Raw genomic sequence first — 10,180 nt, 5'->3', positions numbered from 1 at the left:
TATCTCCCTATATACGTTCTAGGCCTCCTCGCTATAGCTACTCGTCTACACCCGGCGGGCTCTCCTTACTTCTCTTACTACCGTAGTGTACTTCGGCGTCTAGTATAGTTTAGACTATATTATTAGTTAGGTAAGCGGAACGTAAAGTAAGGTCGCTTTTCTTATTTCGTCTATTAACCCTTAGACTACCTTGTCTATCTCGTCTTTACTATTATATTACTACTACGCGATCTAGACTAGCCTCTCGGAGTTATCGAGGTACGCCTAGATATTAGCCTAGTAGGCCTTTCCCTAGCTTAGCTTAGGGGTTCTCGCTAGTATACGTTATATCTATATTATAATAGAGGTCCTAACTAGTATATAGTCTAACGACGCCTCGAGTTTATATTCGATCCTATAGTAGGTTACTATATAGTAGTAGCTATCTAAGATCTAGGAGAGGTCGATCGTACCTTAGAGTCCCCCTCTCTTCTAGGTACCTAGGTCCTTCGGGGTATTTAGGGCAATTACGTTACTTACTATCAAGTCGAGTACTTCGTCGGCTATAGGGTACGGCTATATAAGGCTTTCCTAGGAAGGGTAGTATATATTAAAGTCTCCTACTACGATATAGTACCCTTGTCTCTTAAGCGTACTGTCTAGGTATCTATAGACCCTAAGGTCGCGGCTAGACCTCGAGGCTAGCGGTTATATATATAGGTTGTATATCTAGGTACTACCTACGTAGAGGGAGGTAATATCGCCCCCGCCTTCTTCGTCTACGTAGTATACTACCTCCTAGTCGGATTCTAGTATGTCCTTACTAATATAGAAGCACGTACGGGGTCTACCGTCGCCTCGTAGGTATATCGTATAGCCTAGTAACTTATAGGTCGTTAGTCTCTTATAGTACGGGTTAATCTATAGCTCCTAGATTACTAGGACGTAGTAGACGTACGGGTCCGCCTCGTATAGGAAATGGTTCTAGACTATATCCTTGCTATAGTTAACGTTATACTATATAATACTAAGCGTATCGAGGCTAGTTATCGGTATTGATAATCATTTCCTCTATAATGTCCTATATCCTACTACCTTATACGTCCTAGTCTACGCCTATCGGCTATATACTAAAGGGGAGCTAGGCCTAGTTAGATTCCCTCGCCGTAGCTAGTAGAGTACGTAGCCTCCCGTACGCCCTAGGTTACGTATCCTTTATATTATTCTCGGCCCTAGGGCGCTTATACCCGACCGCCGCTAGCTAGTTCCGGTATAGACTAGCCTTACGGTTACCGTAGAATCTTAGGGCGACGGTTCTGTTTATAATTGCCTTGTTTTTTGCTAGTTTCCGCTATAGGCATTCCGCGCTATACGATAGGTAGTGCCCCGGATAGCTCGCGTACCGTCTCGTAGCCGATATATAGTCCCTAGATATATAGTCTTCTATATATAAGGGCGCGCGTATTATAGGGTCCGAACGAGATAGTTATTATTCTACGAAGCTACGAAAGAGGAGCGTAAGGCGCGGCGAAGTTATAAAGCAAAGCTAAGCCGCGCTAACCCGATATAGAAGGTCCGCGATTTAGCCGGGCCGACGTAGCTATAGTAGGGGGTCGCGGGCTACCCGTGATAGTATCCCCCCTCCTAAAATACGCCTTAGTCCTCTAAGCGTTATCTACCTTATAAGGCTACTTACCTATCGAGCTCTATAATCGCGCGAACGCCTAATTATCCTCTAGTACCCTATCGTTATCCGATAACATCGTATTCGCTCTATTAAGACTATCCTCGACCGGCTTCCTTCGAGAAACATATTGCCTAGTTAGCTAGCTTGCCCTAGACCTACGTCTGTCTTCGGCTAGCACTCGCGTATAATCCTTATGACCAAAGTTAGGTATTATTATAGGCTCTATAGGCTCTACTCGAGTATCGAATATGTGCGGAGTAGATTCTATTAGAGGTAAGGCTCGAGGCGACTCATTCGTAACGGTGTCTTTTAGAATAACCCTAGTCGTATTGAGCCCGAGCACCTTAGTAGCTAGTAGGGACTAGTTAGATAGAGCTACGAAGCCTATAGGCGTAGACAACTCCGGCCGGTTATAGTAAAAGTCTATAATAGCGGCGGCCGCGTATTTAAGTATATCCTCTATAGGTTACTAGGTCTCACTATCCTCCTCGTTCTAATATCTAGCCCATTTCACCTTATACTATATATCTACCTTGCGCTTATACCCCTTCTTTACCTTACCTACCCGCTTACGGGTATATATATTAAGGATCTTTTCTACCTCGTATATATACGTAGGTACTACTACTATATCGGCTACTATATTAGCCTCGGTAGTATTAGGTTCGATAGTTATCGGTAGTAGCGGCGCTAGATACTACCCTTTAAGTAGTAGGAAATCGGGGTGGTCGGCTCGTTATAGTAGTGAGGTATAGAAGCAGTTATTAAGTCCTACTAGAGCGTCTAATAGTTTTAGTCGATAAGAGAGTCTAGCCGGCATAACTTCCGTAATCTAGTAAGGGCCGGCATATTTCCTGTCTAGCTTCTTAGATAGTCGAGTCGTACGGATGTTCTTAGTGCTAAGATATACCTAATTACCTACCTTATAGTCTAGAGGAATGCTTCGGTAGCGGTTTGCTACTTCTACTTAGAGAGCTTATAACATTCGTATATTCTCTTAAAGGTGCTTATAAAGCTCGCAAATTTAACGTATAAAGGTTTCTACTAATCGCGTATCTAGTCGCTAGAGAGTAGTCAGTCCTCCCTCCTTTCTAGCGTTTAGGTCAACTCGCTCTATAAACTTAGGGTTGTAGCCTAAGGTAGCGTAGAACGGCGACATACTAGTAGTCTCGGACAGGTAATTATTGATCGCGAACTAAGTAAGGTATAGCTATTCTGCCTAGTCATCCTATACCTTATTAGTAAATATACGAAGATACTGTTCTATCGCCTAGTTAGTACGTTCTGACTATCTATTAGTTTCTAGGTAATACGAAGAACTTAGCTTACGATTTGTACGGAGTATCTTATAGAGTTTCTTCTAGAAGGTAGTAACCTACTACTTACTACGGTCTAATATAATAGTGTTAGAAAACCCGCGCCGACAGAACATATGTTTAAGGAAAAGCCTTGCCGTATTCTATACTATTATTACGCTAATAGGGATCAGCTCGACTTCCTTAGTAAGCCTATTAGTAACGGTCATAATGTTATTATAGACTATGCCGTCAAGAGTACTATCTAGGAGTCCGATAACGAAGTCGACTACAATATGTTTCTAAGGCCGATCTAGAACAGGAAGTGGCTATAATAATCCTAGTGGCTAGGAGTATAGAGATTTTGTTATACGGTAGGTACGGCAATTCGCGGTATATCTACGTACGGATCTCGCTAATCTAGGCCAGTAGAATTTACGTACTACGAGTTTATAAGTACGAGCTCGTCCTAGATAGCCTACTACTAGAGCGTTATAGTTTATCTTAATTATCCTAGTCTATAAGGCTTAGTCATTTAGTACCTATAAGCTCTAGCCGTTGTATTGATTTCGAATATATAGTAGGTCGCTATCTACTTTATAGTATACTAGGTAAATCTTCGCTCTCTATAGTAGTATAGGAGTGCGGTCTTTCTATAGGTCCTTAATCGCGGTCTTAAGCTCGTTATCGGTTACGTACGCCGTCGACATTCGATACTCGAGTTCGGCTTCCTATTAACTTTTACGCGTCGCCGGTTATTTAGTAGGCGTATCTCGTTCTATAGGCATAAACTCTTCAGCTTTAGGGTCTAGCTATACTAGTTCCTCTTCTTCCGGCGTATCTTCTACTATTGCCTATAGTAAGGCAATCTTAAGGAATCGCTTAGGAGGTAGTAATGTCTAATGCTAATGCTAGTTCCGAGGGTCGTTCACCCCCTACGGAAGGTCCTAGCTACGTCTCGTTAGGCTGTCTAGCTTTATACCTTAAAGTTCTAGACAGTATATTATCTTGAAGTTGAACTATAATAAGAACTTAGCCTAACGCGCTTGTCGCCGATTTAGCTACTTTGTCTTTATAAAGTATTCTAGGTTCTTATAGTCGGTATAAATCTTAACTAGCTATAAGTCCTTATTATCTACTTTATAGGCGAGCTCGGGTCTCTATTCCTTAAAAGCCTTAATAATAGCTAACAGTTCCTTGTTATAGATTTCATAATTACACTCCTATAGACTTAACTTCTTCGAGTAGAAGGCTATAGGATGTAGTATACCCTTCTCGTTATACTACGAAAGTACGCCGGCGTTTACAAAATCTAAAGAATCTGTCTCTACTACCGTTTCCCTACCTAGTATATAATATGCGAGCATACCGGCTTTACTAAACGTAGCTTTCAAATTGTTAAAGGCTCGTTAGCAATCTAGTGACTATTAAATCCTTCTGTTCTTGTGATTGCTTAGTCCGTCCGACTTGGTCAGGTTTATAAGAGGAGTAGCTATACGCGAAAATGCTTCGATGAACCGCCTATAGAAGTTAGCAAATCTAAGGAAGGCCTAGACATCCTTTAGGTTCTTAGGAGCTTCCTATGTCTAAATATATTCGAGTTTCTCGGGGTCTATCTCGATACCGTTAGGGGTTATAATTAGCCTAAGATACCTCACCTTCTATTAGTAGAATTCGCTTTTGTCGATATCTACTATAAGTCCTACATCGCGTAGCTTAGTAAGAACCTTCCGCACGTGTTCAATGTGCTCCTCTAAGGTGTTACTAAAGATAAGTACGTTATCTAGGTAGGCCGACATAAAGTCGTCTAGGTGTTCTTATAAGACCTTGTTAATATATAATTAGAACGATACTAGTCCGTTATATAAGCCGAATAGTAGTACTAGACACTCGTAGATGCCGTATCGTGTCGCAAACGCCGTCAACTACTCGTGCCCTTTAGCTATCCGTAACTTGTTAAAGGCTACTATAATGTCTAGCTTCGTGAAGTACTTCTTACCGTATATACGGTTAAGCGTCTCTTATATCAAGGGAATCGGATACCGGTTCTTAATAGTGATCGCATTTAATCCTCTATAGTCGATATAAACACGTAGCCCACCTCTAGGCTTACGTACTACTAGTACTAGTATAGGAGACTAGCTCGTCTTTTGCCCTACTTTCCGTACCTTCCCTTTAGATATTTACTCGTCTAGCCATTTCTTAACTACCTCGTTCTCCTTCTTAGCTAGGCCGTAGGGCTTGCGGTATAGTAGCTCTTATAGACTATTAGGCTTAATGTGAATCTTATGATCTATACCTAGTCGGTAAGGTAGGAGTTCTTTATAATCCTTAGCTAAGAAAGCGTCCGTAATATCGTAGTATATCGGCGGTAACTTCTCCTTCGGGTTATAATTGAACTACTTATTCAAGAATTAGTCTAGATTATTAGTAGCTATTATACTTAGCTTAAGCTCTCCGTCGTCGCTCTTACGCCTAGTAGGCATAATGTAGAAGCACTTAGCCCTAGGCCGGTACGCGTACATTCTCTACGCGCGTTAAGAAACGCCCTAGTAGTCCACTTCTTCATCGTCTATATCTTCTAGATTATATAATAAGACGTTTAGCTCCGCCCCTCCTACTATAAAGCTCGCTACTTCTCTAGTAAAGGGCTCTAGTCCGTACCGTACTAGTGCCTACTTCTTCTTCTCGCGATAGTTTAGGGATTATACTATTGTCGATGTCTTATTCTATAGACAGTGACCAAAGTAGTAATCCGATCTGAATGCCACCTCGCCTATCTCCTAGAAGATGTTTAGGTTGTACGCTATAAGCTACGGTAGGCTAAAGACGATGTTATATTCGAGGTCGGTAACGTAGTATAACATTTGCTCGTAATAATCGCCGATAACTACGTCTATAAGGGCCGCGTATATAATCTGCCGTATAGTAGCCGTTCTATCTCCTAGTGTTAGTCGTCGGCTTTGCGTTAAAGGGATTAGCGGTATTATATATTTGCGTATGAATTTCTAGTTAAGAAAGGGAGAGGTAGAAGCAGAATCTATAAGGCCTCGAGCCTTTCTATATTATATTATTACGGGTAACAATATATAAGGGTATATAGCTAGCTATTGTTTATCTAGTACATATACCAATATCTTAAGCTCCTTACTATAGTCTATTACCGTCTCTTGCATTCCGTGTCTCTTAATCTTATACTCTTTCTGTCCTAGGAAGTTCGGCTAACCGCTATCTACTACGCTTAGGTAGCGGTCGTGCCATTTCCCTACTACGGATCGGCGGCTAGGGAACTGAGGTTCGCGTTCGGATTCGGCGTAGTATTACGTAGACGCGGTGGGCGATAGTCGCTATCGTACCTATATATTAGGCATTTAGGGTTAGTCGATACGTAAGAACCTATACGGTAGCGGTAGTACTTACCCTACTTCTTAAGGTCTTCGCGCTACTTACGGTTAAGTATAGGTAGGTTCTATAGATATATCGGTAGATCCTCCTTCTTCTTAGTACTAGCGTACTATAGTAGGCGCTATACTAAGGTACCTACTATACTAGTAGCGGTACTAGTAACTACGTTACCGTTGTTCTAGTTATTCTAGCCGCTATTACCGTTCGAGTTACTATTACTACGGGGGCGCTCCTTCTACGGGTATAGTCGATCTGTCTCGTAGAAGCTCTCGTCTAGTACGGTGTACTCCTCGATAATATCTTATATACTATCTAGGCGGCGGTCGACTTCGCGGTCGCCGAAGGTCTTAATAAAGTACTTACGGTTTAGTCGGTTACGGAATAGTATAAGCTCGGTCTTATCGGTCTATAATATCTAGGCGCGTAACTTCGAGTAGCGTGTATAGAAGGCTATAAAGGTTTCGCCTTGTTCTTACTTATAGGTAGCAATATTAACTATAGCCTTAGTTCCTTTATTACGTATACTATATTAGCGTATTATCTAATCTAATAACTCTTCTCTAGTCTTGAACTCGTTAAAGGACTACTGTCTAGGCATAGGGATCCTCGGCTTAATGCTTCGCTAAGGATTACCTTACGTCTACCTATATACGAAGCGTAGACTATCTGCCTTAGTACGGAAGGTTGCTATAGTTAGCTTTAGGAGAACACTACTATACTAGCTATCGAAATTAGGGTCATTATCGTTCTCAAAGTACTTAGGGTTAGGCACACCCTTACCGATCTCTATACCGCGAGTAAGGGTGCGGTTAATAGTAAAGAGACGTTCTAGAAGGTTAACTAGTAGTATCTAGGTACGGGTGTTACGTATTCTCGAGTTACGACTATTGTTAGGTCCTAGTCGCGGACGGTCGTTATTACGTCCTCGGCTATTATTACTACGGTTATAGTCGTCTCTATCGTTATCACTACTACCGCTACCGCTACCTCTACTAGTAGCTTCGCGATACCTACGTAATAGCTACTCGAGTAAGGTCTCGCGTAGGCGGGAACGAGAGGGTCGGCGGCCTAAGCGGCCCCTACCTCCGTTCTATATAGTATCTCCTACCTTAAGCCGAGCCTTTAGATCATCGACTTCTTGTTATAGGGCCTAGTTCTTCACCTTAGTATCTTGTACCTTCTTCTTCTCCTTCTCGTAGATCTCGCTAAACTGCTTATATAGGTTATTAGCTTCCTTATATTTCTTCTCTAGCTCTTATAACTTAGCTAGGTCGTAATCCTTCTTACTCTTAAGATCTGCTACCATTTTCTATATAACAAGCTCTTTACTTCGTAGCATCTTATAGATACGGTCGTATTCGGTGTATAGCGTAGTGTACTAGGTGTTCTAGAGGTCGTTAGCTCGCTCTATTACATCGAGTTGTCTACCCTTAGTAATCGCCGTGTTAACTACTTATAGCACGAAGTCGTAGGTAGTCTTCGGGTGTTAGGATGTAAGGGTCGTAAGGTTGTCTAGGGTAACATTCTAGTATTCGGATACGAGAATATATTCTGCCTCGTCGAGTGATAGATACACCTCGTCTAGGTCGCCGCCTAGGTTCTCTTCGAGCTTGAACTCGAACAGTTCTATAAAGTCAATCTTACTACCTTCTTCTCGCTCGAAGGCCTTCTAGTAAGCTTTATTAATCTCTTATTATAGCGCGACACCGGTATCTACTATAACCCGCCGGTTATCGTCCTATATCTAACTCTAAGGAAAAGAGGAGAGGTCGGGGAAAAGAGATATACGCTACTTGCTTTTGCCCTTAGGCTTAGGTAGCGGTAGTATACCGCCGTTCGCTATTTATAAAGTCATATTGTCTAGGTTCGGGGGAGGCGTGACGGTGCCTATATCCTAACTATCTACGAGCGCGCGACTACCTACTAATAATGTCGCTACGTTACGTTCTCTAGGCATCTACGCGCTATACGCCTTACCGTGTTCTATGTTCTAATACGACTCTACGCGTTCTCGAGTTCTACGGTTCTGTCTATTCCTATTATTACGCGTCCCTTACCTAGATCCGCGATCTAGGTAGGGTAGTAGAACAAACTATAAGGGCGCGCGTATTATAGGGTCCGAACGAGATAGTTGTTGTTCTACGAAGCTACGAAAGAGGAGCGCGAGGCGCGGCGAAGTTATAAAGCAAAGCTAAGCCGCGCTAACCCGATACGGAAGGTCCGCGGTTCAGCCGGGCCGACGTAGCTATAGTAGGGGGTCGCGGGCTGCCCGTAATACTATATAGTTTGAGTAGGCCTACTTGTTTATATACGCGTAGGTTTAGTATCTATACTATTAGCATTTGAAGTATTAGAGGACACGAAAGGATAAGGAGTGCTTTTCTACTATCTTAAGGCTATATTACTAGATTAGGCCTTGTTCTATCGCTAGATCCGCCGCTTTCGCGTCTTATAGCTATACTATTAGCGCCGAGGCCTTCTTACCTTCTAGCTATTTCCTATAGAGCTAAGTCGCCTTCTAGATTAGAGAGTTAAGAGTAACCGGGTTGTCCTCTTAGAGAGTACGTAGGTGACCTTAGTTAGTGAGGTCGAACTCCTTAGGTATATCGTAGACTAGGATCGTAAATTGCTTCGTTAAGACCTTCGCTAATACCGTAACCTTAGATACCTACTATAGCTATGCCTCTAGGTGCCTCCTAGTAGTAGTAGAGCTAGTATAGATCTATAGAGTGCCGTTAGACTATTAGTTCACTACGACCACCCCTAGTTAGTTAATTCGTTAGGCGAGCTCCTTATTCGATAGCTTCGTAACTTTGGCCTAGTCTTCCTTTACTATAATACGGATCGTAACTATATCGTACGTTAGGCGGGGGCCTAGTATCGATACCGCGACCGATACCTAGCTATAGGGGTGTTAATTCTAGGTGGCCTTACTAATCGCCTAAGACGTCGTCCTTATTTCTTATTACCCTCGGTAATACGATAGTATAAGCGCCGTACGTAGCTAAGTGATTATTACCTATAGAGACCGGTATAGGAGCTAATCGTTAGTTTCTATACTTTTTACGTCCTCTATAAGTTACTACTAGTTATCTTAGGGGAGCTTCGCCTATAGAGCCGTAGGCGCCGGTAGTACTGTAGCCTAGGCTACTATTACCTAGGAGTTGCCTAATATAGCTAGGCACCTCCGCGGCGTTTAGAGCTAAAGAAATAGGGTAAAGAGAACTTTAAGCTATTCAAATTAAATAAGGTAGAACTCCCTTAATTCTAGGGGCAGTGGCCTACTTTATAGATCGTTAGAATAGCCTTAATAAGAGCTTTCGAATATGTCGTGTTTTGCCCTAAAATACTAAAAGTATATAACTTATAACTTATATAAAGCTTAAAATCTGAAAATTTTAGGTCTTAAAATCTTAAGGTTTTAGCGTTTACTAATAAGTGAATATATAAGAACATTAGATTTATAGTATAAAATGTGCTATTAGCGGTTATAAACCTCTAAAGGTAAGCGTAGCGGAGTAGAGCTCTCTACTAATCCTTCTAGACTATAAAGTAGCGTACGATCTACGCTACCGCTACCCGACGTATAGTACTTATTATACGACGACATAGGCGTTAGCGACGAGTATATGTTTGCGAGTTCGCCAACAGGCACAGTGCGGTAGGTCACGTGACCCTTAAACTTGAAAGTTGACCAATCAGAGCGGGCGCCAAGGCTAGTTGAGGTCTGGTATAGAGCTTCTCTCCCTCGCTAACGCCTCACCTACGTACTCGCAAGCTCGTACTCCGGTGTGGCTAGCGCTCGGTCGCTACG

This window comes from Fulvia fulva, chromosome 13 (genome assembly GCF_020509005.1).
Source record: "Fulvia fulva chromosome 13, complete sequence".
Taxonomy (NCBI): domain Eukaryota; kingdom Fungi; phylum Ascomycota; class Dothideomycetes; order Mycosphaerellales; family Mycosphaerellaceae; genus Fulvia; species Fulvia fulva.
This window is presented reverse-complemented; position numbering follows the sequence as displayed.